The 24,233-nt window shown below is 44.0% G+C and overlaps 1 long non-coding RNA gene across 1 annotated transcript; it reads right to left on the minus strand.

The window, feature by feature from the left end:
* Positions 1–19,678: 19,678 nt before the first annotated feature.
* LOC131401841 (uncharacterized) lies at positions 19,679–23,570 on the minus strand. Its single transcript, XR_009218044.1, has 4 exons — positions 23,468–23,570; positions 22,635–22,726; positions 20,114–20,149; positions 19,679–19,747 (listed from the first exon to the last, which is right to left on the minus strand). It is a non-coding gene; the product is annotated as an uncharacterized LOC131401841 (long non-coding RNA).
* Positions 23,571–24,233: the final 663 nt, after the last annotated feature.

A 24,233-nucleotide genomic window follows, 5' to 3' on the forward strand; every position in this document is an offset into this window, starting at 1 on the left:
AGGCTCCATAGGAGAGAACTGAGGGAGTGTCCAGCCAACAGACAGACAGGAGCTCAGACTCTCAGTCCAAATGGACCCTGACAAAACCCATGTGAGTGATCTTGGGTGGGAATCCTCCCCCATTTGAGCCCTGTTGAGACCACAGCCTCTTCTTCACAGAGACTTTGAGACAGAGGCACCCAGCTAAGCCATGCTTGATGCTTGGCTAACAGAAATTGTGAGATGTTAAATATTTGTACTTTATAGGTGGCAGGATTTGGAGTAATGTTGTCACAGAGGAACAGAAAGTAACAGTCTACCATGTCCCAGGATCCAGCCTGATCACCCTCCTCTCTCCACTCCTCTCTCTTCTCAGGCTCCCTCCAGCCACACTGGCCACATTTCTGACCTTCCCTGGTCAAACTCGCTTCTTCCTGTGAGTCTCTGCACGAGGGAGCCTTCTCCTTGACACACTAACTATTCCCAGACATAGGCAGGGGTGCTTACACGTGTCATTCTGGTCACAGCAAAGGTCTGAAATGCCTCAGGGCAGCCTTTCAGAAGCTCCTAGCACAGTCTCTACCATCACAGATCTCACATCCAGAAGAGCATTACATGATTTCCTCCTCCTTCCTCCCATTGAGATAAAATGAGTGCATGAGGAAGGGCAGTCTGTTTTGGCTGAAGAAAAGGCAACTCCCTCTGGTTATAGCAGGCACACGACTATCTCTTCCAGGCCAAATTTTTCCCACCACGAGTCCATTGTTTAAGGAAATCATCATTCCCTCTCTTTCATGGGTCTGGTTTCCCCAAGAACACAGTGAACCATCCCCTCTCCCTGTGCTGCATCACCATAAACCCACAGCCAGAAGATAAGCACCAGGTTAAAACACCACCAGATCCTGAATTCAGTCACTGCTGAGACCCTCCCATCAATGTTGTCATTCAATCGTGACTCCTGAGGACAGCTTTCCCCTGAGACCCACTCCCAGCCTGTCCTCAGCTTCTTATAGCAACACTGAGATTTCCTCAGAGTCCTCCCAACCTGGGCAAGAAACATTCTGAAATGTTCTCTTTATTAATTTTCAGGGACTGGGGACATAGGTAGATGTAATTTGAGTGTGTATGTGCAGTAGTTTCTACGCACGTATTCTGTTTTTCAGACAGATAAAATAGCGTGGCTACTCAATGCACCAAGAAAATGGATAACTGATCAAATTTTTTCATGATGTGAAGTCTTTAGAGAGTAAATGTCAGGGTTAAGAGCACAGACTATGGAGCTAACACCTCACGTCCAAATTCCATCTCAATCTCTTATTAGATATTTGTATTGACTGAGTTATTTACCTGATTGGTGCCTCAGTTTCTTCATCTCTCAGTTGGCAATAATGATCAGCATACCTATTTTGTAGGTTTATGGAGAGTATTAAAGGAGTTAATGTTTGAAAAATGCTTGGAACACCTAGTGTATTACCAGTGCTGTACCTATATATTAGAAATAAAATTTAGAAATTCTTCTGACACTGCCTGTGAGCCCCAGAGGGTGAGACTGTTGCCTGGATGTATGTAGAATGCACTCCATGACATACGATGAATAAATGAGTGAACAACATTGGCGAATGCATTACCAATGTCACCTATGTCACCCTACAGGCATTCCCAAGCCGAACCACACACAGACATTCCTGCTCTGTCCTGCATCACAGTTCTTGGAGGAATGACTGCAGTTTCTTGGACCCTGGGAACCGTGCCCACTAAAGGTTCTTTTCTGTCAGCAAGCACCAGTCTTTGTCCAATTGCTGCAGCTCACACGGTCTGCGCTCTGATCCTTGTCTTCACTCGAGGGAGAAGTGCCATCCCTAGAGCTGGGCACACGCAGAGCCTGAGCCTTGGAGAAAATGATTCCCTGGCCCTGGGGCAGGTAGAAGAGTGCAGGGACAGAGTGGGACTTGGAGAAAATCCTCCAGGTGTTGTCAGAAGGGATGGAGGTAGGGGATGTGTCAGCAAGGACTGGTCTGGTTGGTGGGCCTTGGTGGTTAAATAGTAGGGGGGCTGGGAAGTTTCATAGCTTCTAGCATAATACAATCAATATGACGGTCATGAAATCAGAATCAGCCTAATTAAGGCCAAATTAACCCAATGTCAGCTGTTCCCTGACTCTCTAATCCAGTAGTGACTTATAATAAGGGTATTCGTGTTCTATCATCTCCTTTTCATTGATTGGCTAGAGTAATTATTCTTTACATAGCCTGTCTATTTTTACATAGTAAAGAAAAAGTGAGTTTTAAAACAACCCTTCTTGGAAAAGTCTCCCTAACATATTGAATTAATAACAGAAGCCACGACAGGAAATTCACCACTTATTTTGAGCTTTAGTCTCTGGTTTTAGATCTTCCTAACTGGTAATTTACCTAGACTTCTGTCTTCTTTCTTGAGATTAGTCCACATAGGACTAAGTAAGAGTGCAACCTCATACCATGTGAGAAGTGGTGGGACTCTAGGAAGAGGTTTGTTTCATTCTATCAGTGTGCGTGTGTGCGTGTGTGTGTGTGTGTGTGTGTGTGTGTGTGTGTATGAGACTTTTTGCTGCATCTGGCAGTGTGGGCCAGTTTAGACTCCTTTTCTAGGGAAAAAATTTCCCTAATCACTTTCTCTGGACTTTCTTTTCACTGATGGCTTCACCAGCACTGTCCAATAGTAACATTAAACACTCTATATTATGGAATTTAAATATTTTTTAGTAGCCACATTTTAAAAAATGAAAACAAACAGGTGAAACTAATTTTAATAGTATATTTTAACCCACTATAACCAAGATATTATTAATGTGGGTGCAGTCTATACAAAACTTAATAATGAGAGAGTTTACATTTTTTTCCTGAGTTTCATAAATCTAGTGTGTACTTCCCACTTACAGTACAATCTCCATTTGTAAGTTGAGTTTTTTCAGACATACATTCTCTGCACTGAGATTTAATGTTCACAGTTGTCAAATAAGAGTCACTAGGAGTGGGGTGGATGATAATTTCACTACTGATTTAAGCTCTAAGGGAGCTATGAACACCAACTGGTCAATGGGTTAATCAAATGAATAGTCATATAGTATAGAAGAATGGTATGATTTGGGATTTAGAAAAAGACTGGGGACCGTGTGTCCTGACAGGGAGCTCCAAGGATTTTGTTGTTGAGAGTGACAAGGACAAAAAGAGAATAAAGTCATACACATAAGTGTCTAACAACATGGGGGGGAAGAAATGACCTGCCGTAGTCCTGAGTTTTGACCTCGTGGTTTTTTTTCTTGACCCAAATCTCTTTGATGATGTCCCAGGACACAGGTCAGATTAATCCCCACAGGGAGAGAGGGAGAGTAGAAGTACAAGGCATCTGACATAATTGTCCTGGGAAGGCAGGCTTCATTTACAACTCTGATCCACTTTCACAATTTATTTTTATAGGGTAAGAGGAAAAGAAGTATGATGGTCCAATCATCACAGAGGAAGTGAAATGATTGTGGAAAGCAATCTAAACCAAAGCCTGGTTTGAGCATCTCCATCCCTTTGAGGATGTCCAGTTACATATTCAAGAGGCCAGTTACTAGAATCACATTCTATCCTGGCAATGATGTCAGATGCCAGCAAAGGGAGGAAACCTTGGAGCAGCCCCAACTCTGCTGGCAGAAGAGACTGCAAGGTCTCCAGGCCTGCAGAGTACAGGAGAACTGTTAAGTGCTTTGGACCTTGCAAAAGCCCTGCCCAACCTTGCACCTAGTAGCACAGGTGTATCCCTGTCAGGTGAGCTCGCAGGTGTTCTGAACTCCAGTCCCATGCCCACCCCTGCCTGGTCTTCAGATTCGGCATAGATGATCCCAGGAGCTGGTCTGTACATCCCACAGCTCCTTTGCAAACGTCTTCTGGTGACTGAGGAAGATATCAGGAAACAGGAAGGGAAAGTGAAGACGGCAAGAGACAGACTCGCGGTAGCACTGATGCAGACAGACTCGCTAGCCAGGCAGGGAGAGTGAGGGGCCAAGAAGGACATCCCGACAAACACGATGAAGAAAACAGAAGACGGCGCAGATGACATGGAGCTCACACTACTTTAATGCCTCTGCAAGGGTCCTGATGTCTTCTTGCTTTGAGCTCTTGAAACTTTAATATATACCAATAATTTTCTTTTCTTTGATTCCTTTGCATGACAGAGAAGATACAGACAGTGATCCTTCGGAGGTGAGAGTTTGGGTTTCAGGTGAGGAGAGAAAGGAGATCTTTCCTTCTCATTTTGTTCTCTCATTTTCCTTTACTGAGTGTTATCTATTTGTATTTTAAGACCAAGAGTTATCACAATCAGGGGATTCCTTAGAGTTTTGCCCTCACAGTCACAGAGAAAACATACCTAGTCCAAATGGATTGTCCTTTTTGTGTAATATTGCAATAGATTCCAACATAATATATCACTAAAGAGCTGTTATATCTGTCTTCTCAAAAAAGACACCTACTTCTGGGTCTCTATTTTTCTGGTATTTGTTGCATGTTGAATCACAGTTGCATATAATGAAATATTGGATTGTCCCTTTTTTTAGATTTATATGTGTTGGAAATTTGATTCATGAAAATTGATATGCCATTGTGGTATGATGCTGTCAGGAGAACGACTGTTTTCAGCATCACAAGTCTCACAATAAGCCAGTGTGTTGGGATTTGTCTATTTGCCTGATCGAGTATGTTGCACTCTTCAAATCCTCTTTATCATTACTTACTTTTGTCCCACAGATTTATCAGTTTCTGAGAGCAATGTGTTACACAATAATAGAGTATCTTAGTATTTATATCTTCCCTAAAAAATGAGTTATCTTTTAGCTAAATCTTCTCTCCTCTATTCTTCCATGTGGTAATCATCTGGAATTTTCATTCGAATGTGTTTTTAATTTCTTGTTTTAAAACTAATACTAAATTAGACAGACTTTTTTTCCTTTCCTCATGACTCCTGTTATGTTTTCCTGGGTTCACATTTCTTCTTCCTGATGTACATTCTTTACAGGTTCTTTCACTGCAGGCCTGTGAGAGGTCAACTTTGAGTCTGTTTGTAAGTCAGAAAACGTCTTTCTTTCTTTGACACATAGTTTGAATAGGTGTTTAATTTAGCTTTGTAGTAATTTTTTTCCTTCTTTGTCAAGTTATTTAATATTTCTGAGCCTCCACATCTTTATCTTAAAATGGGAATAAATCTCTAAAATTGTGACTGTAACTGAGATAATACATGCAGAGCTTTCCAGTCATGTTGCTTAGAAGAAATTGGTCAATAACGATAACTATTATCAATCATTATAATGATATTATAATAATTAATATATAATAATATATTAATGTATAATAATAATTATACATTAATTTATAATTATAATGTACAGTATATAATGTATAATGTATGTGATGTATAATAATAATACATTAATATTATTAATCATTAGAATCTTCATAGTGTGCATTCTCGGAGAATCACTGCTTCAGATTGAGAATGTGAAGCTCACACACAAAAAGTCTGAGAGAGTGCCATGACTGTGACTTTAATTCTCAGCCCTTGGGTATCTTCAGCTGTGGTCATCTGCACAGTGTGTACAGATAATGTAATCTGTTCCCACAGACCCACTGCAGAACAACGCAGCCTGCCTCATGCCTGGAATGCTCTGGGCTGCTTTTTGGGGAGCCTCTGCTGTGAGGCTAGTTGGACTCTGTACAGAGAAAGATGGAAAAAGGCTCTTTCTTTTCCCTCAGATTTCTCCCACCGAGTATTATTCACTTTTACATCCAGAGCAGATACTCTCTTCCCAGAGCCTTGGTGTTTCTCTGGGATTCAGACTTCCCAGACACCTAGTCATTTCAGCTCCCAAGGCCCAAGGTGACTGCAGAGTCATGTCTCACCCATTCCTCCCATCTTGGTCTGTTTCCCGTCATGGAGGACCCATGAGTGGGGAGAGGAGCCATTGAGGGAGATTGATCTGGAAGTCCTGGTGAATCTGAGCTTCAGAGAATGAAGCAGAAAAGGGGAACCTGAGACTGCCAGGCCTTCAGTGGGTGAGGAATATGGAGGAACCGAGAGGGGTGTGATGGCTGCACAGAGTGAAGGGGAGGGATGTTCCAAATTTTCCTAAGAAGGGAAACCTTGCACTGAAGTGGGGATTCGATTTTACATGATGGCAACGTCTGTGCTGGTTTCACCAATTCTTGTGTCCCTGAGGGATGAACTGGTGTGACACCACAGGACAGAAGTTGCAGTCACTTTCAGGACTTAAGGAATGTGAAACCTCTCAGCTTAGTCCCCTGTGAGCCAGTCAGGGGCCAAGTCTAGAAAGGCTCGGAGCCTGTGTCAGTCCAATGTGGTTTCGTTCTATTCCAGTCAAGCTCCTCTGGACCCCAGCTGGGAAAAAAGGACCTCAGATCTAGTCATATCTAGTTATCACAGCTTCTGTAGGTCGCCATGAGGCAGGTAATAGCCCAGGCATCGTCACTGGACCTCATAGTTGCCCTCCTTCTTCTGCTGGCAGACAGTGACTTGTGAGGTGAGGAGAGCACATCAGAATGGTCCAGTCAGCTTCCCAGTATGGGAGACTCCAGGGGAAGGAGATGCCAAAGCCACAGAGACCCGATGCCTCCTGTGTCTCCCTCTTCCTTTTTTCCACTTAATTTTCACCCTCAGTCTTTCTATTCCTTCCCTTTTCCCTCGTTCGGCTCTCTCTCCCTCTCTTTCCCCCACATGTTCTAGCTTAATTGAGGTATTAAAGACATACAGAAAACTGCATACATTCAAAGTGAACAATTTGATACATTTTGATTATAACTTATTGAACCATCACCACAATCAAGAAAAGGAACGATATCTTCCCCAAATTTCCTCATGCTCATTTTAATTCCTCCTTCCCTGCCATTTGCAAACACATTCTCATTCCCAGGCAATGAGTGATCTGGTATATATCTCTATAGATTTTCCTAAAATGTTTATAAATGGGATCATATACTATGTACTCATTTTTTACTGGCTTCTTTCACTCAGCATAATTATTTTGACATTTATGCTTGTTATTGCATGTACTATGAATTCATTCCTATCCCCAACCCTTCCCTGGCAGCACTGTGCACACACCCGAGCACTTCCCAGGTTGGTGTGAGAGCCAATAGTAATGCTGCATCCCCAAAAGTAGGAATGTGCCTTGGTGCAACTCTGGGAGGGGTTGGCAGGAGCCCTGGACCCGCACATGAATGCTTTCCTGGATGGTTGGAAAGCACACTGTGCCACTGCAGTCCCAATGATTGGCCAATGCTCAGAACCCATGAAGAAGCCCCAGCCACCAAGCACAGAGGCTGGCATGAGCATAAGGAAAGGCAGCAGCAGATATACACGCACATGCAAATGCTTTCCCAGGTGGCACAAATACCCATAGTAATGCTGCGGTCTCACAACTGTGTACGTGCCTCCATGTGGTGGCAGCTCTGAGCCCAGTGGGAATGCTTTCCCAGCGAGTGGAAACACCCACTGTACCCACACAACTTCCAGCATATGGGGTGGGATCAGAAACACAGCTCATGCTTCCCCCACAGCAGTAGCAGGTGGAATCTACGACCTGACACTACCACAAATACACAGGCAAAAGATTAGTTCATCAAACACCATAAGAAACTACAGTAACAATTCAGGGCAGAAGGAAATGACAAATCTCCAGAAACGAAACTTGAAGTAATAGAAATTTACAATCTAAATGACACAGTTCAAAATAACTGTCATAAAGAAACTCACAAAGTTACAAGAATGTTCAGATAGTTTGATGAACTCAGGAATAAAATTAATGAGGAAAAGGAATACTTCATCAAAGAAACTGAAGCTATTAAAAAAAAGCTGAAAATCTGGATATGAAGAACATAATTAAAAAGATAAAAAAGAATCTAGACTCCTTAAAAAATAGAGCTGATATCATGGATGAAAGAATTAGTGATTTAGAGGATAGAAATATAGAAATTCTTCCAGCGGATGAGGAGAGAGAACTCTGATTTTTAAAAAAGGAAGGAATTCTTGTAGAAATATACGACTCAACTATAAAAGCAACATAAGAATTATACGTATTCCAAAGGGATAAGAGAGGCAGAAAGGAGGAGAGAGCTTGTTCAAAGAAATAATAACTGAGAACTTCCCAAACCTGAGGAAGAACCGGACTTACAAATACATGAAGCCAACAGAATAACTAATAACATCAACGCTAAAAGACCTTCTCCAAGGCATATAATAGTAAAATTGGCAAAAGCCAATGACAAAGAAAAAATATTAAGGGAAGCAAGACAGAAGAAAATAACCTACAAAGGAACACCTATCAGGCTTTCAGCATATTTCTTGGCAGAAACTTTACAGGCAAGGAAAGAATGGAATGATATATTAAAAATACTGAAAGACAAAAACTTTCAGCCAAGAATACTCTATCCAGTGAAACGATCCTTATGATACAATGGAGAAATAAAAGTTTTTCCAGATAAACAAAGGCTGAGGGAGTTCAATGCCACTAGATCTCCCATACAAGCAATGATCAAGAACGTCCTCATACCCGAAATAAAAAGAAGGCAAATGTCTACAAAGCTTTGAGCAAAGAGATAAATAGACAGACAAAATCAGAAAGCTACAGCTCTGTTTCATGACAGGGTAGCAAATAATTAATTATAACTTAAAAGAAGAAGGGAAGGAAAGCATCAAAAGTAACTGTAAACACTTCAACTTAGTCACAAACGCACAAAACAAAAATGAATAACTTGTGACAACAATAACTCAGAAGGAGAAGAGGAAAGGGATGGAACCTGCTTAGGCTAATGGAGATAAGTGGCTATCAGAAGATGGACTATCTCATCTATGAGATCTTCATACAAACCTCACAGTAACCAGCAAACAAAAAATCAGAGCAGAGCCATAGATCATAAAAAAAGAGAAAACCTCCATGAAAACCCCCAAAGTGAAATGGTAGTCAGAAACATAAAGGAAGAGAAACAATGAAAATATAGATTAGGTGGGATTAAGCCCTCAAGTATCAATAATCACTCTAAATCTAAATCGATTGAATTCTCCAATCAACAGACACAGAGTGGTGGGGTGGATTAGAAAACAAGACCCAACAATACGCTGCCTCCAGGAAACACATCTCAGCTCTAAAAACAAACAGGCTCAGAATGAAGAGATGGGAGAAAATACTCCAATCAAATGGCAAATAAAAGAAAGTAGGTGTTGCCATACTTATATCAGACAAAGCAGACTTCTAGATAAAAAAGACTATGAGAGACAAAGAGGGGCAGTATATAATGATAAAGGGGACTTTCCACCAAGAGGACATAACACTTATAAAAATATATGCACCTAACACAGCAGCACAAAAGAATATAAAGCAACCCTTAATAGACCCAAAGGGAGAAATTAACAGCAACACAATAATAGCAGGAGACCTGAACACCCCACTTACATCCAGGGATAGATCATGCAGAGGAAGGCAACAAGTCAATAATGGAATTAAATGAAACATATGATCAGATGAACTTAATCGATATACATAGAGCATACCCTCCCAAAACAGCAGAATACACATTCTTCTTAAGTGCACATGGAACATTCTCAAAGATAGACCATATGTTGTTAAACAAGGCAAGCCTGAATAAATTTAAGATTGAAATCATATCAAGCTTCTTTTCTGACCACAATGTTATGACACTTGAAATCAACTACAAGAAAAAAGATGGGGGAGTCACAAATATGTGGATACTAAAAAACACATGACTGAAGAACCATTGGATCAACGAACAAATCAAAGGAGAAATAAAAAAATACCTGAAGACAAATGAAAATGAAAAGACAACAAAACAACTCTTATGGGATGCAGCAAAAGCAGTTCTAAGAAGGAAATTCATAGCAATACAAGCATACCTCAACAAACAAGAAAAATATCAAATAAGTAACCTTAAACTACACCTAATAGAACCAGAAAATGAAGAACAAATGAAGCCCAAAGTCAGCAGAATGAGGGAAATAATAAAAATTAGAGCAGAAATAAATGAAATAGAGACTAAAAAAACAGTAGAAAGGATCAATGAAACAAAGAGATGGTTCTTTGAGAAGACTGAAACAAAATTGACAGACCCTTAGCCAGACTCACTAAGAAAAAAAGAGAGAAGGCTCAAAGACATAAAATTAGAAATGAAAGAGGAGAAATTACAACAGATACCATAGAAATCCAAAGGACAATAAGAGAATACACTGAACAACTTATATGCCACCAAATTGGATAACCTAAAAGAAATAGATAAATTCTTAGATTCACACAACCTCCCAAAACTGAATCAAGAAGAAATAGAGAAAATGAACAGACAAATCACATGTAAAGAGAACGAAATAGTTATCAAAAACCTCCCAAATAACAAAAGTCCAGGACCAGATGTCTTCTCTGGAGAATTCTACCAAATATTCAAACAAAATATAATACCCATGTTTCTCAAACTATTCCAAACAGTTGAAGAAGATGGAACACTTCCTAATTCATTCTATGAGGCCAACATCACCATGACAGCAAAAGCAGGCAAGGATAGCACAAAGAAGGAATATTACAGGCCAATATCGCTGATGAACACAGATGCAAAAATCCTCAACTAAATATCAGCAAATTGAACACAGCAATATATTAAAAGGATCATATACCATGATCAAGTGGAATTTATACCAGGGATGCAGGGATGTTTCAACATCCACAAATGAATCAATGTGATACACCACATTAACAAAATGAGGAATAAAAATCACATGATCCTCTCCACAGATGCAGAGAAAGGATTTGACAAGATCCAACATCCATTTATGATAAAAACTCTCAATAAAATGGGTATAGAAGGAACGTACCTCAACACAATAAAGGCCCTATATCACAAACCCACAGTCAACATCATACTTAATGGTGAAAAACTTAAAGCCATTCCTCTGAGAACAGGAAGAAGACAAATGTGCCCACTCTCGCCACTCCCATTCAACAGTACTGGAGGTTTTGGCCAGAGCAATTAGGCTGGAAAAAGAAATAAAAGGAATCCAAATTGGAAAGGAAGAAATGAAATTCTTGCTGTTTGCAGATGACATGATTGTAAATATAGAAAACCCTAAACAATCCATCAGAAAACTATTAGAAATAATCAACAACTACAGCAAAGTTGCAGCGTACAAAATCAACTTACAAAAATCAGTTGCATTTCTATACTCTAATAATGAACTAACAACTAACAGAAAGAGAACTCAAGAATACAATCCCATTTACAATTGCAACAAAAAGAAAAAAGTGTCTAGGGATAAATTTAACCAAAGAGGTTAAAGACCTATACAATGAAAACTATAAGACATTATTGAAAGAAATCAGTGATGACCTGAAGTAATGGGAAGATATTCCATGCACATGGATTGGAAAAATAAACACAGTTAAAATGTCCATATTACCTAAAGTAATCTACAGATTCAATGCAATCCCAATCAGAATCCTAATGACATTCTTCATAGAAATAGAACACAGAATCCTAAAATGTATATGGAATAACAAAAGACCTTGAACAGGCAAAGCAATCCTGAGAAGAAAGAACAAAGCAGGAGGCATCACAATCCTAACTTGAAAATATATTACACAGCTATACTAATCAAAATGGCATGGTGCTGGCACAAAAGCAGACTCATAGATCAATGGAACAGAACTGAAAGCCCAGAAAGAAAACCACACATCTGTGGTCAGTTAATCTCTGACAAAGGAGCCAAGATCATACAATGGAGAAAGGAACGTCTCTTCAATAAATGCTGTTGGGAAAACTGGACAGCCACATGCAAAAGAATGAAAGTAGATAATTATCTTCCACCATACACAAAAATTAACTCAAAATGGATAAAAGACTTGACTCTAACACTTGAAACCATAAAACTCCTAGAAGAAAATATACGCAGTACAGTCTTTGACATCGGTCTTAGCAGCATCTTTTCCAATACGATGTCTACTCAGGCAAGGGAAAGAAAAGAAAAAATATACAAATGGGACTACATGAGACTAAAAGGCTTCTGCAAGGCAAAGGAAACGATGAAATAAACTAAAAGACAGGGCCGGCCCCGTGGCTTAGTGGTTAAGTGCACGCGAACATCTACTGGCGGCCCAGGTTCGGATCCCGGACGCGCACAGACGTACCGCTTGTCCAGCCATGCTGAGGCCGTGTCCCACATACAGCAACTAGAAGGATGTGCAACTACGACATACAACTATAAACTGGGACTTTGGGGGGAAAAAAAAGGAGGAGGATTGGCAATAGATGTTAGCTTAGAGCCGGTCTTCCTCAGAAAAAAAGAGAAGGATTAGCACAGATGTTAGCTCAGGGCTGATCTTCCTCACACACACACACACAAAAAACGAAAAGACAACCCACCAACTGGGAGAAAATATTTGCAAATCATATATCTGACAAGGGGTTAATCTCCAAAATATATAAACAACTCATACAACCCAACAACAAAAAAACAGATAATCCAGTCTAAAAATGGGCAGAGGATATGAACAGGCATTTTTCAAAAGAAGATATACAGAAGGCCAACAGACACATGAAAAGATGTATAACATCACTAACTATTAGGAATATTCAAATCAAAACTACAATGAGAGATCACCTTACACCTGTCAGAATGGCTATAACTTCCAAGACAAAAAATAACAAATGTTGGAGAGGATAAGGAGAAAAGGGCACCCTCACACACTGCTGGTGGGAATGCAAACTGGTGCAGCCACCAGGGAAAACAGTATGGAGATTTCTCAAAAAATTAAAAATAGAAATATCATACCTTCCAGCTATCCCACTACTGGATATTTATCCAAAGAAACTGAAATCAACAATTCAAAGAGATTTATGCACCCCTGTGTTCACTGTGGCATTATTCACAATAGCCAAGACATGGAAGCAATCCAAGTGCCCTGCTACAGACGAACAGATAAAGAAGATGTGGTATGTATTATATACAATGGAATACTACTCAGCCAGAAAAAAAAAGACAAGATCGTCCTGTTTGCAACAACCTGGATGGACCTTGAGGGTATAATGATAAACGAAATAAGCCAGACAAAGACAAATAGCATTATTTCACTCATATGTAGAAGATAAACATATCCAGGGATAAAGAGAACAGATTAGTGGTTACCAGAGGGGAAGGGGGCTGGGTGTTGAGTGAAAGAGTTAAAGGGGCACATATGCATGGTGATGGATAAAAGTTAGACTACCGCTGGCAAGCACGATGCAGTCTATACAGAAATTCACAAATAATAATGAACACCCGAAATTACACAATGTTAAAACCCTTTATAATTTCAATAGAATAATTAAAATAGAAAAAAAATAATTCATTCCTCTTTATGGTTGCATAGTATCCCACTGTGGGGATATACCACACTTTGTGTATCCGTTCACCAGTAGATGGACATTTGGGTTGTTTTCCATTTTTATCTACTATAAATAGGTTGTTATCAACATGTGTGTACAAGTCTGTGTATAGACATATGTGTTTATTTCCCTTGGATGGATTCCTAGGAGAGGAATGGCTGGGTAGACGTATGTAATTTTTAAAGACGCATCCAAGCTATTTTTCACCAGCACTCGATGAGAGTTTCAGTGACTTGACATCTTCAACAACACTTGCTATAGTCAGTCTTTTTAATTTTAGCCACTCTTAAGTGTGGTGGAATCTCATGATGACTGTCACTTACATTTCTCCAATGACTCATGTGGTGAAGGAGAAGGCAAGCCAGGCACAGACTGGGAGAAAACATCTGCAAAACATATCCCTAGAAAAGGACGGGTATTTATAATATATAAAGAGCTCTTACAACCCAATAGTAAGAAGACAAGCAACACGTCATGTCTTACCAAGACAGAGCAGATCAGGCCTGTGATGAGCACCAGGAGTCCCGCCAAGCAGATGAGGATGAGGGCCCAGAAGAGGAGGTCTGGGGAGACATGTGGTGGGGTAAGCCACATCCTGTCATCACCCCAGGGCTCCTGGTGACCCCACTGTGCCTCAACCCTCCTTGACAAGGGTTGGCCAACTTTCCTCATCATCCAAGACCCTGTGCGCATGATTCTCTTCGATGAGGCACAGCATGAAGATACTCGCCCCCTACCATGGGCTGGGGCTTCCTGCAGGTTTACCAGGCTTCTCAGTCAAGGCATCATCTCTGTTGGGAGAATATTCTGGAAGTGAATGAAATGGAGAGTGCATGTGAGTGTGTTTCACTCTTTTTAATAAAACTTTTTAGACACAGAAAAATAAAGGGAACAGTCTCATAAACATCCATCATCTAGATTTAACAATGTATATTCCATCTAATTAAAACAATATTGCATCAATGTATAAATTATTAACATTTGCCACCCTTGATTCATCCCATGTTTTCAATGAAATATTAAAGTCAAGTAGACATCATGATGTTTCACCCCATTTTAGTTTCCATCTCTAAAAAGTGAGCATACTTTGCTACAAATACAAGACCATTATCACAGAACAAAAATGTAATAAACTAAAACAAATTCCTACCTCTGGGCACAGAGGACTGAATTTGGGCTGGACTTTCTTATGACAGCCGGGGGCAGAATGGGTCATCACAGTTGGCAAGCCTATGGGATCTCTCTAAATTTGTAAAATCCAACTCAAAATTGTTCTTCCGTGCCTAGAAACACATCATCCCCTTCTCCTTTATCTATTTGCTTAATATTCATTTTCTAGGATTAACCTACAATGTAATTTCCTGCAGGAAGTCTTCTCTGATTTCCACCTGCAAGTACGAGTTTGTTCACATCAAATAATTGATAAGCTTCAATTCTCTATTCTTGTTATTCCCAGCTACAACATAAACTCCAGGAGGGTAGGACACACAGCACCCAGTGGGCAGGGGGGAGGGGTGAAGGTCCCCCTACTTGTACCTCTACCTAGACAACATCTTAGAGGTGTGCTGTCTGATATGGAGCAGCAACAAGTCTCTTTTTGAATTAAAATTAATTTTAGTTAAATAAAATAAAAATTCTAGTACCTCAGTAACATTAAAAATCAGTAACAATAAAGACCAGTCACAATACCATCCTTCGAGTACTCAACAGCCACATGCGGCTGTGCACTGGAGAGCAGAGATATAGAACATTCCACCACTGCAGAAAGTTCTAGCGCATTGGTGATCATCTAGAGTGGGACTTGGCAAACTATAGCCTGTGGATCAGAAACTACATCCACCCCCAAACCTGTGAGTCTGCTTCACACACAGCTGGAGGCCCTCACTGACCATCTGATCCAGTTGCTGTCAGTGCAGAGATAAGGAAACAAAAGTCCAGAGAGGGGAGGTGACTAGCTTTAGGTCACAGAGCTGTCTAGGAGAAGGTGAGTGCCTCCTATATTACACTGGTTTCCTTTTCTCTCTCAATGGTGGGTAAAGACTAGGGGACTACGCCACCTCCTGCCAGCCTGAGAAAGTTCAATGCTCTCTAAGCCCCAGGCATCCAGAGTCCCCGGAAAGGCCTCACTTTCTTTCCCAATGACCAGGGAGCCTTATCATCCCCAAGGATACTCTTCCTGTCCAGGGTCAAGTTCTGCAGTTGGGTCCATTCTGGGTCAGGCGCAGGAATTCCTCATAGATGGCAACTCTGTCCAGTCTCTGTGTCAAGGTGGCAAGGTACACAGGGAGTCTGCTCCAGTGTGGTTACTGTGGGTGTCAGACCTCGAAGGGCACAAGGGATGAATAAGGGTGTCTAGAATTCTACCCTGATTCTAGATTCCCTGCGTCAGGGTCCTGTCCAAGAGAACTTTCTGCAATAATGTAAACATTTGTCTGCACTACCATATACACTCATTATTAGCCCCATGTTGTTATCAAGCACTTAAAATGTGGCTAGTGTATGTGAGTGAGGAACTGAATTTCTCACATAATTTCATTTAAAGTAATTAATTTATAAATAAATAACTACAGGGAGAACATTTTTGAAACTTTGGAGTAAGGACTTCTGGAAATGCATAAAAACAATGAGAACACTGGTAAAAATGGTCAAAATCAACTTTTCAGAAGTCTAGAAATTAATCAATGGCTTGTAAGAATCTGAGGAGGGTTTAGTGCAGAAACATGGTGGAATCTTGATAAAGGGAGCCAACTTGTGGCACTATAACTTGCACTGTCCCATCCTGCTCTCACAATATCCTCCATAACTTTGAAAACCGTCATTCTCAGAACTATAGTGGCTGAGACATCCAGCAGCCCAGCAGCCATAATGGGTTTGGAGCTCTGAAAAGACCCATCCCCACCGAACTGTCACTAGCTGACCTGCCTGGCATCTCCCTGAAAAAGCCCCATGTTCAGGGCTTGTCGTTACTTGACTCAGAGCTTGCCCAGGGAGGAAAGTCCATCCCCAGGGCACTTGCTAAAAACAATCAGGGCTAATTGTTTTCTATTGTAGTTGCCTGAGGGAGTGATACCAGCTGAGGCAGGCAAGAGGTGAGCCAAAATCTTAGAAGAAAAATTGGGAGAATGAGATGTCCACAGGGGCCTTTGAAAAGCTCCAGTGTATTTGCGGGCATCTAGAAGGCCACAAGGGCTCAGGGCTGTGGCACGCCCAAGAAAGACTTGAGAACATCTTAATCTCTCACCTCTAGTTGAAGGGTTGGCTTAATATCTGAAAACTTGATTATGTAATACACCATATTAATAGAATAAGGGCCAATACCACGCAATCTCAACCACATATACAGAAAAGAATTTCACAAAATACAACGCTCTTCATGTCAAAAAAAGTAAACACTCAACAAATTAGGAATAGAAAAAAACTTTCCCAACCTACAAACAGCATCGATGAAAAACCCACGGCTAACACCATATTCAATGGTGAAAGACTGAAAATTTCCCCCTAAGACCAGGGACAAGACAATGATGTCTTCCCTTATCTCGTATGTTAATCACAGGTACTAGAGGTTCTAATGAGGGCAATTAGGCAAGAAAAAGCAATAAAAGAAACCCAGATTGGAAGGGAAGAGGTAAAACTATTTGTTTTGCAGATGAGAAGATATTGTATATAGAAAAACCTAAAAAATACACTCCTCCCCACACACAATATGTGAACCGTATCGCAATAGGTGTATAAAAAATTTAAATTGCCCCATGTGGTTAGCGGCTCCACTATTGGAGAGCACAGTTAGACTGCTGATATTTGTTGAAAGTCTCCAGAAGAGGAGGAGGAGCAGGGTGCTGGAGGTTGGTGGCACCAAATGTTAATGCTTTTCTCATCCCCCAAAAACCTATGGAAGGAGATGTTAGGATTAGCTGACAAGGATGTGGGGCAGAATGGACACGATTTAAGTGACTTCCAGATCAATGATATGTCACGGGAGCTCAGAGTCATCAGCCACCATCTCAGCCAATGCTTCCAATCTAGTCAACCTACATCAAGTAGGTGACCAGGCAGGAGTGGAATATGTCTCAAAGCTGGCTGCCTCTGTAGAGCTTGGTGACCTAGAACAAACACGAGGGAGAGTGGGTGAGATGAAGGTCTCCTGGGGACACAGGGGGCCACTGGAGCCAGTGAAAGATCACAGACCTTGGGGCAAGGGAGACCTGACTTCAAATCCTGGCTCTGCCCCTAGCTCACTGTGTGACCTTAGGCACAATACTCCCCTTTCTGAGCTTCAGTTTACCCCTGTGAGAAATGGGGAAGGCAGCTAGGACATCACCTCTGGACACTGAGAGAACCCAGACATGCAGGGAAAGTGAAGGGTTGAAACAATCACATAACAGATGTAAGTCAGATGAAGGAATGACGGTGCCCTCAGGGCAAGGAGAGACGGGAGAGGGAGACCCCACCTGGTCCTGGGTGTCTCTCAGCAGGGCGGTGTACTCCGAGGATGTGAGCTCCGAGTTGCTGAGGTTCCAGCTGATGATGCGGAAATGTAGCTGGTGCTCTCTCTTGATGGATAAACTCTGGGCTGCAGAGCCTGGAGCCACCGAGAGGAAGAGCAGACAGGTGGAGACACTCAGCTCCCAGCACAGAGGCATGGTGGCCCACGGGGTCAGGGTGGTGGGTGCAGACAGCGTCCACACAGGTGGCTGCCCCATCCTTCTCAGGCCTGGGGAGAGAGGGATGTGGGGACTCTAGAGAGAGGTCCTGAAACCTCTGGGGTTGGGGGCCAGAACAGGAAGGAGGAAATGGGAGGACAGTGTGGAGACAGAGAGGGGTGGTCACAAAAGTGGTCATTAGGGGCAAATGCTCAGGGGAGGGTCTCACTTGAGGGAGACCAGTCAGCAACTTGAGTAGAAGGGACCCAGGCTGCTCTTCTTGAACAATGATCCAGCTGGGGAGGAAGTAGGAGGAGGAGGAGCAGGAGGGACAGGGGTTGGAGGAGGGGCTGGGTGGGATTTAACCCACCAGGAGCTGCTGGGACCAGGGTCTCACCAGGCTCTGCAGGACCCTCTCAGTGAAGTTGAACGTGGCCTAATCGTTGCTCATGTCTGATGAATACCGGAGGGTGGAGATGGTGACGTTGACTGTGAGGGTCTTCAGGTTGTGCCCCAAAGCCGCAAGACGAGAGGGAGAGTGATGGCCATCTCTAAAAGCTGGCCTGAGACTAGACCAGAGTCCTGCACTCATTGTAATCTGTCGTCTTCTGTCCCAGTGGCACCATCACCCACCCGTGTGGTCACCCAAGTCAGAACCAGCATATCTGCTCAGCTCCTCCTCCCTCCCAGTAACACCCATTCACCTTGCACACTTGTCCTCACATACACTCTCTCTCTCCATTCCTGTCCTAGCTCAGGTCTTAACTTCCTTCACCCGGACCAACACCCCAGCAGGCTCACTGGATGCTCTGTCTAAAGGATGTTCTACATGGACTACTAGAAGAATCTTTCTGAAATGAATACCTCACTAGGGCCACCACTGCTCTAGTACCACCCATGGCTCCCTATGGCCTTCAGTGTTTAGTTCAACCTTCTTGACTTGGCACTCAAGGCTCTACTCAATCTGGCTCCTGCTCACCTTTCAGTCTCATTTTATCCATCTACTGCGGGTTAAACATTATGTTTCATGCAACCCAAATTCGTTTTAATTCTCCCCATACGGCATGTTGTTTCGGGCCGGAGCCTTTGCTCATGGAATCCTCTGTGCCAGGAAAACCCTTCGTCCTCTATTTGCCAGGGTCCCTCCTACTCATTCTTAAAGACTTCATTCTGGTGAAACTTTCTCTAGCAAGCTCCTCCCCTCCAAATTATGCCAGGTGCCTCTCCCCGAAATATTCCACATTGTATTATAATGGTGTGTTATTTTCACAAGACTAGGGGCTCTCTGAGGGCTGGCCTTAGACTAAATCATTGGTATAATCTTTGTGATCAGCATGATTGCCCTAAAACCAGAATTTCACACCCTGGATTCCCAGCTCCTGGATCACAACTGGCTCATGGGGAGTGGGGCCAGAGAGCTTCTCTTGGTAAGGAAAAGGGGCCCCCAGATACCTGTGGTGGCTTCTGGTGGCACAGGTGATGATCAAGTATGCAGGGACGTGGTGGCCAGCTCGGGAGCTGTGGAGAGGGCTGTCATCAGGGAGGGACAGAGTGGGAGGAGCCCCGAAGCTCACACGGGCTCCAGCACTGGCTGTCTCAGGACCACCATTCACAGGTGAAGCATAAATGAGAGTGAGGGGACGGGTGACTGTGTGAGTAGAGGGATGAGCAAGCCTGTGGATGAGAGGAGCCCAAGAGAGAGAGATAGGTGAACAAGAGTGACTGAACTCGGAGGAGAGACAGATAGGCAGAAAAATGGGCAGATGGATGGGATACCTGGAAAAGGAGGACCAAGGGCGGCGCTTTAGCAGAATTAAAGTGAAAACCACGTGGGGTCAGAATGTGGTGGAGAACATGTCTGTGTCTAAGGCTTTCTCACACTGGGCTGGGACTCTCCACCAGAACCCGGGAGGGAGAGAAGGGATGAATTAGGGCCCTTCCAGGTCCTTCCCTCACCAAGGACAGCAGGTGAAGGAGAACAAGTGCTCCCAAACTCCAAATGCAGATGGGACCCAGGAGATCAGGGCCAGGAATACTCACTGTTGGTAGTCGGGGCCACGGCTCCATAGGTGTAACCTGTGGAGAGAAGGCGAGAGGAGCTGAGCAAGAGTTGGAGTGAACATAAAGAATTAAGGGAGAGGAAGGATGTAGGGACCTTTGTGGGAAAAGCAGAGGGGAAAGCAGCGGGGACGAGTGGAGGGGTGTTCAAGGGGAAGGCAATGAGATGGAAGGTGGCTGGACCCAGTGATCACACAGTGATGAGAAGACTGAACCCAGACCAGGAGGATAGAGAGATGGCTCATAGCTCACTTTAGAGCAACGGAGGGAACACAGAACTCTGACTGGGAGAGACAGTGTGGCTGTAGCACAGCCCCTCACCACTGACGTAGAGGCTGTCCCAGTCCAGGGTGAAGGAGCCCAGGTGGGTGACGCGCTGAGTCTCATGGCTCAGCTCCCAGTAGAGTCACTCTCTGTCCAGCCTGGGACATGCTGGGGTCAGAGTGGACGGTGCACATGATGTCCACCCCAGTGGCTGCCCCACCCTTCTCAAGCCTGGGGGAGGAAGATCATGGGGATGTGGAATACTGAGCAGGGTCGTTCTGGGTGTGGAAAGCGAGAGAGGGGAAGGGAGGAGGGTAATGGAGATGCTGAAGGGGCTGCTCTGATGCCTGGAGGGGCTCTCCTAGGTGTCTCCCGTGTGAGACAACCCCCTCACAAGTAAGGCCTGACTTCTTTTAGGATGTGGAGGAGGGGCCTGTGAGTGGCAAAGAGGGGTGAACACACAGACCTGGGTGAGGGGGCGCCTGCAGGTCTGCACGGACAACAGTGAGAACAGTCAGTGCCCTGTGCCATCTGACACATGCAGGCAAGAAAGTACCGTTATGTTCTCTCGGTTCTACACTCCAAGGTCTTTTCTTTCTACTTCTTTCCTACTCCACAGCCATCACCCAGGCCTAGGGAACAATCATCTTATTCTTAATCTTATTGCCAGCACCTCCCATCTTGCCTATTAAGTCTTCATTCTTAACCATGAAGTCCATTTTAACCCACATGCTTAGACCAAACGATAATCACATCATCCTTCTACTCGCATCTCTCCAGAGGGTTCCCACTGGTCTTAGAACAGAGTCCCAGTCACCCTTGATCTGGTCCTGCCTGTCCCCCCTCGCCGGTGTGGCTCACACCCCTACCCCTGTGTTGACTCGGCTCAGCCATCCTTCTTCTCAGTTTATGGACACACCAGGCTCTCTGCTTCAGGGGTGTCCTCATGCGGGTCCCTCTGCCTGAAACGTTTTCTTGAACACACTCCCACACCCTCACTCCAGTCTAACCCTCCGACCAGCTAAATCCAGTCCCAACTCCAGCTCTCAAGCTAAATATCAGCCCTTCTCAAGAGGGCTTCTCTGCCCCCTCAGGTTGATTCCCCTTGTGCCAAACTCCCACATCACTCTCATCATTAACTTTTCAAAATCCAAATTCCCAAATACAATATAAATTCCATGGAGGTGGGACAAGGTCTCTCTGGTTCTCCAGGTCCCCATGCATGTGGCCCAGGGCCTGGCTCATGAGATGAGGAACCATCCCGGTTTGTCTAGGACTGTCCTGGTTTGAACACTAAACGTCCTGTGTCTTGGAAAACCCCACTGTCCTGAATAAACGAGGATGGTTGGTCACCATTAATTATACACTCAGAGACTATCTATTGCATGACAAGCACACATTCCCCTCAAGAACATCACAGGAAAGCTAGAATGAAAAAGGCACACACACATACACACACAATTAGAAGAGGTCAACAACTAAATACAAAATTACTTAACAAGATTCTCTGCAACATGAATCACCAGACCGTTATTTCAGAAAAGTTTCAAGAAACAAAGTTAATTCCCTTTACAAGGCAAGGTGGAGAGGACAGTCTTTTTGGAGACTAGCGCCCTTCCCTTCAATCTACAGTGTTGCTTAGTACTCCTCCAAATGATTTGGAATGTCATAAAGAAAAAAATGCTCAAAATGAATCTGGTTACTGGCAAATTCAATTTTAAATTTGTTATTAATACAAAGAAGTTCCAATCATTTTTTTCCCTGAATGCTCCTTTATTTCAAATTTATGTGGAGGATTTATAGGACTTTAGAAATCAAATTGAATGGGTCTAAGGAATGTTGCTGAGTATCGCTGCTAATATTTCATGGGATGTCTTCTAATACTACATACACACGCAAAACATTTCTGTAGTTATATTATATATAAATCCTGACTTTTGAGTATTATGCAATGCAAGTAAATCTATATTTTCTACTATAATACACATTTGCAGTTATTTAGGTTTGTTTCATATGTTTTTATTTGCATATAACTGTACTTACTGAAATATTTACCACACAGAACCACACACAGTTTACCATCTTTCCATCCATCAAACATCAATAATTTTTCTCAAGATACCTTCACTCTCAGTGACTCCAGGTGGTGACAACCCGAGCCCAGGAAAGCTCACTAGCAGGTCTTCTGCACAGCGGAGGCTGCCGGAACCTGTTGGTACCAGGTCCACAGGGTACTCACCTGGTCACACAGAAATCCATGGATCAGCGAGGACAGGTGGCCCCTGAGCCTGGTTTCACCTCAAACTTGAGGTCCACGGATGCTTTTCGTGTCTGAGGGGGGAAAAAAAGTGCAAACAAGCTTTTGAGGCCTTTTATAGGGTGTTGGATGGAAAGGCCAACCCCATTCACTTTTCTTTTTTTGTATTTACTGATTTAACTGTAAGTGTTGGCTGTGGCTGGATTTTCCCGATTCCTATCCAGCCGTCTGCTGCTCCCCGAGATGGGAGAAAGCAGCTTCGTGCTGTGTGCACTTGAGTCACTCAACTCACTTGGCTGGACAGAGACTTTTTGGTGACTCTGGACCCTTTAAACAAGCTTGTCATTTAGGGACCCTGTAAGGGACTCGCTGACTTGTCAACAATTTCCACACTTCATTCAGGGCTCGGGAGATTTTCAGGCCCTGGAGCAGGTTTCCCAACCTCGGCACAACTGACATTTGGGTCCGGATAATTCTCTGTTAAGCCGTCCTGGGCCCTGGAGGACGCTGAGCAGCATTCCTGCCTCTCCCTCTAGATGCCAGGAGCGCCCCCATTAGTAACAACCCAAACATTGCCTCCAGAAGCGGCTAAAGCCCCCTGGGGACAAAATCACACGGAGGACGGTGACGGGGACTCTGAGGAGGGGACGGTGGCGCCCGGAGCCAGGAGGAAGAGCAGCCTCGGGGGCCCTAGCGAACAGCCCTGGGGAAACGGGGCTCCGGGGGGACGGAGGGACGCCAGGCCCTGACAGGGCTGCCCGCCGCCCAGGCCCCTCCCTGGACCGCGACTGGAGCCGGGACCGCCCGCCGCTCACCGAGCCCCGCCCCTGAGGGCGAACATCCACGGGAATGCGGTCCGCGCCGAGAAGACGGAACACACCGCACAGAACGCCCGCTCCATCCATGCCGCCGCCCGCGCTTCCGGTTCCGGTCTCGGGTGGGCGTTCGGGGAGGACGAACGTTTGGGGGCTGCGGGTTGAGGTGGCGGGCGGGGCGAGGCCGTGCACCCCAGCCTCACAGGAGGTGTCTAGTTTCTAGAGTGAGTGAGAAGCTGGAAAGCGGGCTGGGTCACCACCAGGGACAGGGACAAAATCTAGGGGCGGGGCTGTGTGCGGGAACCAGTTCTAGGGGCGGGCTGTGGGCGGGACAAGGCTGTGAGTGACAGCAGGCCGGGGAGGCAGTTTTATGGGCGGGAACAAGGGTGCAGGCAGGGCAATGAGCCGGGACCAGGCTGTGGGCGGAGGCAGGCCCAAACGTTGTGGGCAGAGACCAGTTCCAGGGGCGGGAAGAGGCGGGGGTGTGGCTGGAATAATTCAGGCAGACTTCACAGGGGGAGGAAATCAGCTCCAGGGGCGTGGCTGGAGGCGAGGCTTTCCGTGGACCCCTAGACTGTACAGGTAGCTGGATGTTGAACAGCTGTTCTTCATTCCTTTCCCCACCTTTACACAGCCTCATAGAATGATGTGCCCATATTCAGAATTCTAAATTTTTTGTGTGTTTCCTGTTCTTAATTTCGTTAAAAAATTGGATCATATATTCACATTTCTCTACAACTTGCTGTTCCAAGCCAGTAGATAAGGA

This window comes from Diceros bicornis (genome assembly GCF_020826845.1).
Source record: "Diceros bicornis minor isolate mBicDic1 chromosome 21 unlocalized genomic scaffold, mDicBic1.mat.cur SUPER_21_unloc_1, whole genome shotgun sequence".
Lineage (NCBI taxonomy): Eukaryota > Metazoa > Chordata > Mammalia > Perissodactyla > Rhinocerotidae > Diceros > Diceros bicornis.